Below are 5,500 nucleotides of genomic sequence, written 5' to 3' on the forward strand. Positions count from 1 at the left end.
GGGAGGAAGCAGTACAAAAATTGAAAAGAACTAAAAACAAGTAGAAGAATCTTAGTTGTGTGGAGTTCTAATAAACTGGAGGGGAGGGGAGGGGAGGAAGCAGTACAAAAATTGAAAAGAACTAAAAACAAGTAGAAGAATCTTAGTTGTGTGGAGTTCTAATAAACTGCCCTGGGAAGCTCAAATGAGTCTTCTGACAACGCCAAGCCAGAACCCTAAGCAAACACACCCAACTGACTTGAGTGGTGGGGAAACGTTGTCCTGATGGCTGCAGTGAACTGCAAATGGCACTTTGTGAGCAGCCCAAGGACGGAGTCTCCCTCACTGACGCTGAAGGCTCACTTGCTGATGACAACCGAGTCTCTTACTGGCTGATAGGAAAGAGGCTGTCCGGAAACACCAGAGCTGAACTTCATGAGCAAATCTGAGCTGAGCGTGGCATAGCCAGGCAAGGAAACAGAAACTTCCATGAGCTGCTGGCTTTCCTTTCCTTCAAGATTCCTTTTGGATCCCAGCTCCTCCCTCTCCTTTCCCCTTACTCCTAGGACCATCTCAGGCATGGGTGAGGAGTACCAAGGTGGAATAATAGGCACGTAAGTCGCCTATCCTGAGGTTGAATTTTGAGCTCCAAAACACCCCTCAAGTAAACATCTTTAATAAAATCCTTGACATTTGAAATCCCTGAAGGGAAATAGCCAAGAAAAGGTCACCCTGGGTGTTCAGGTATATTTTGAGAAAGAAAATCTAGCTTGGAGTCTGACTGTGCCACAGCATGAAGTGTGACACCAAAGCCTTTCAGGAGAACCAAGTTCAAATGGAGCTGCCCCCCGGCAGCACACACGGTACAGCAGGTGCTCGCTCTGCAGGTCACGTCTCGCCCCTTTACTCTTAGCTCTTTATTCTCATAGTGTACCTGGAAGGAAGGTATTAATATACCCACTTCACAGGTAACAAAAATAAAATTCAGAGTTTTGAAGCTCTATGTCCAAAGTAACAAACCTAGAAAACTAGAAAGCAGAGATTTATTCTGAGGTCTTTCTGACAGAAAATGTCCTATGCATTGCACTGCACTGTACTGACAAGAGCACTGTCTGAAGGGGACAGGTAAGAGAATGGCCCCATCAAGAAGAAAGCGAGTTTGTGGAGTGGAGCTCTCAGCATCCTCTGCTCTTTTGCCCTGTGACATCTGGAGTGGCTTCATGTGGAGACACCCTCTTCCTGGCCAGCAGCATGGAAGAGTGCCACTTCATCACTGGCACTGCAGTGAACGATGAGCACCAGCTGCCCCAGCCTCTGGTACAAGACAGGTGACATCCCTCCTGTGATCGCAAACACTGCACAGTGCTCTTTCTTAAATAGCTGTGTGCCAACTTTCCTCCATACGGCCGAGTCCTGTGGTAGCTGTATGTCGATGTTGTCTACTAGCTTCGTTCAAATCTTAATTCCAAAACTTCTTAAATATATTCTCCCAAATAAGTTATTTAAGATGTTGGAAGCATGTATTCCAACCTCTAAAGAAAGCAAGTGTTGGGGCTGGGAGGATTGGTCAGTAGTCTAAGTGCCTATCTCACACACTCAAGGACCTGGGTTCAATCCCCAGTATCACATGTTGTGCTGGTCCTGGAACATCAGGCGTGCCATGCAGGGCCCAAAACTGAGCACAGTGGTACACACCTACAACCTCAGCACTGGGGAGGCTGAGACAGCAAGATCACAGTGAGTCCAAGCTGCGTAGTGAGACCCTGTACCAAATAAATAAAGATTTAAAAAGCAAGTGTCATAGTACCCACCTCAGGAAAATTATTGAGATGAAATGAAATAGCTCAGGTCCAGCATCAACACATCCAACACATTGTAAATGCATAAGAAACATTACCTTCTGTTGCTGATGTCTCTCAAAAGCTGTAACCACTGACAACAGCAGTACTGATCTGGTTCTCTGCATACAGCAGCGGCCTGAGACCAGCGCTCAGTCCCAGGAGGTGAAGTGCCTGACCATCCGTCTCTGTACATATCACATGTGTATCAAAGACACTGAGACTTTCTCTTGAGTTCCTATTCACCACTTCTCACTTGAAATTGGCTGTTAATTAATTATGTGTATGTTACTACTAAATAATTATTAAATTGTAGGGAATAGAAAAAGTTAAATAAAACTAAACCCCAAAGAAATCAAGCACAAGCTCAGAAACAAGTCGATGTCTGTGTCAAGAGCAAAGTATAAAAATATAAATTTGCAAACAGAATTTTCATGACCAAGAATCCATCTCACAGAAGTGAGGGCTGTAGATATCTCCCTCTTATGACTACAGAATTATCTAATCTCTCAAGAAATAACTTTCACTGAGTTATCAAAGTTTTAAATAGATACCACTACCAATGTGTTAGCTCATAGGACACAGTGTACTGAGTGTGCTTTTGATTTTGACAGTGTTTTCAAGCATAAAATGTGATGCAATGATCTAAATATCTTAATCAGCTGAAATGAAATTACTTAAAATTACTGCAGGATCTTATTTCCTGATGGCTTTGGAACTAAAATTAGCTTTAATTCAATAGGTTATATGCACATCAATTTGCCAAAGGTAATGTGGAACGAGGAGGGGGGGGGAAGATGAGGACCTGACCAACCTTATGACCTGTGGCCACCTGAACTTGACAGAGTTCTGATCTGAAGATCAATACTGTTTCCCCTGAATCTGGTGATTTCCTCAGGTCAAGATGCTGAGCCCTTTTAGGCTTTGGGGTCACACAGGGCCTTCATTAGGACTAGAAAGCACAGCAGGAGAATGGAAGCATGTTCTGGAGAAACCTAATTGGATTAAGGGAGCAAACAGAAATGAGATATGTTTGGTTTTCCTAACAATGGCCTGCAGCCATGGTTTTGTCCTTGATGGGTGCGGCTGTGGCACTGATGAGCTCTTGAAGTTGCACTGGTCTGGGCCACTCTGTGGGAGCAAATTGGTTTATGCAGTCACTTAAATAGAGCACACCTGAGGTTTCAGGCTTACCATTCTGGAATGTATTAATGGGGAAATATTCATGATGCTGACCACTCTATGGTCTAAGAGCCAAGGCTATTTTTTCTATAGTACGAACAAGCGAAGTGATATTGAAGGACTGACTTCACAGAGGAGCTTATGTTTATATTTATCCATGACATTCATTAGTGGGTTTGATGCAGCATGAGAGAGGAGGGAGACCAAGAACTGAGGAGGAGCCTGTTGTAGATGCCGGCCCAAACCTAAGCATCCAAGTTCAGATGACAGAGGGAAAGTGGAGAGAGGAATGGGTGCCATTTCCCTTCGGCCTTCACTCAAGTAGGTTGAAATCAGAAGGAAATCTGGTCTTTGTGCAGATGCTCCAGAGTTGAGATGTTGTTGTCCATTATTCTGGGAAATCTATTCACAAATAACAAGGCTCTGGGGAGTGAGCACAGAGAACAGAAAACAACCCATGATAGAAAACATAGAACTGACAAGAACTTGCATGGGCATTACAGTGCCACTGAAGCCTAATTTAAGGAACCCAAGAGACAGCCTGTTTTATGGACAGCACCTGGTACTACCTTAAGGCGGAGATGAGCTGCGTGTCCAGGGTTCCTCCTTGAAACAGTAAGATACCTCAGAATCCCAAAGAGAAAAGGAGAAATGTCGCGGATTCTACATGAGAGGTGATATTTGTGAAAGTACCAGTGGACCAGTGACTGCAGAATCACAAGTACTTGCCTCTAGGTGGAGACGTGAGCTGGGGAAAAAAGATATTATCTTTCTTTGTTATCCTTGTAGAAATCTCTGAGGTTACACAGTTGGACTAAAGTCCCAGAAGAACTCAGCTCAGCAGCAACCTTGCATCTACCTGTTAAGCAAGTGAAAATTTTCTTCCATTTCAGCATCATTTCTGAAGATGATGAAATTCTTAAGCCTAACAAAAGACACTCTTTATTTTCTAGTGGAAAGAACATATACTGCATAATCAGGTAGAAATCTTGGCTCTGCTACTTCCTAGATAGGTACTGGAGCTGAGTTCCATTACTTTCCACAACTTGTATTGGTATAGAAAAATCCACTGGAAATTGAAGGGGAAACTAGCTTCTAATGTGAATGATGAAATAGTAAATGTTCATATCATAGAATAAAAATAATGAAATCCTACTATGTACCTATTGAAATGGCCAAAACCCAGAAAACTAATGCCAACAAATGTGAGCAAATATGGAGATCCACAAAAAATGTAATTGAAGTCCAGCTTATCAGTTATTTTTCTTTGGTCCTACCGCTTCTCTTAGACCACGCCTTTAGTGTTGTGCCTCAAAAGTCATTGCTGCACTCAAGGCCAACTTGATTGTCTTCTGACTCATCTTTTAAGAGTTCATGGTTATGTATTTATGCTTATGTCTATTACTCATTTGAAGTTCATGAGTTTGCAAGGCCTCTGCCTACCTTCTTTTTCCACATGTGAATCTGCAATTATTCCAGCACAACTCTTTGAAAAGATTGTCTCTTCTCCATTGTATCTCCTTGGATCTTTTTCTACACATCTGTTGACCCTACTCATAAGGATCTATTTCTAGGCTCGCTCTTTACTTTCATAAATATGTCTATTCGTCTACCAATGCCACACTGTCTTAACTATTATAGCTAAAAGTCATGATGTCAGGCACTGTCGATCCTCCCCTTTTATGCCTTTCTTTCAAGAATGTATTATCCATTCTGAGTCTTTTGCTCTTTTTTTTTGACTGGTTTGTTCATTTTCTTAACACAGAGTTTGGAAAGTTTCTAGAATAATTATATTTGGTGGTGGTCTTATTTGGTTTCTCAAGATTTATTTTTGTTTTCTGTTACTGGGAATTGAACCCAGGGTGCTGTACCACTGATCTATACCTCACCCCTGTGCCTTTATCTTGATTACAAAGTATGATTGAGACAAACATTGACTCCTAGATTTTTTTGACTTACTGTTCTAAATCCTTAGTGTCTACATTAACAGTCAACATCTAAAATAATCCTAGCCACCAAGAATATCACATAACCTCACAACCCAGAGACTGTAGGAAAAATACAGTCAAGCGGACCTCAGCTTTAAAGTTGAATTAGACCAATATCTCATCATTATGAGAAAATATCTATTACTCCCCCACAATAGTACTATGCAAAATTACATAAGATGTTGTCTAAAATGCAACTAAAGCATGAGGTTTCACTGGCCAATTGGCATTACTGGCCACTTAACCATACTTTTCTTCTATGATCTCATTTGAAAAGGAATAGCCACATGGAACCTGAACATTGTTTAAAAAATAAGATCATTGTGTTTTCTAAGACTCCAAAAGAAAAGAAGACACAGACATGGAACACTGAAAGATGACTTACGTGCTTGATCTCCAATGCTGGTACCTTGTTGCATCCTTCTGAACACCTCTTGTTATTTCACCGACCTACCCTGAGAGGCCAGGCCAGCCAATGGTCAAGATTGTGCTCTCTGTGGTCAGCCACATTGG

This window comes from Octodon degus, unplaced genomic scaffold (genome assembly GCF_000260255.1).
Source record: "Octodon degus isolate 3935 unplaced genomic scaffold, OctDeg1.0 scaffold00019, whole genome shotgun sequence".
NCBI lineage: Eukaryota > Metazoa > Chordata > Mammalia > Rodentia > Octodontidae > Octodon > Octodon degus.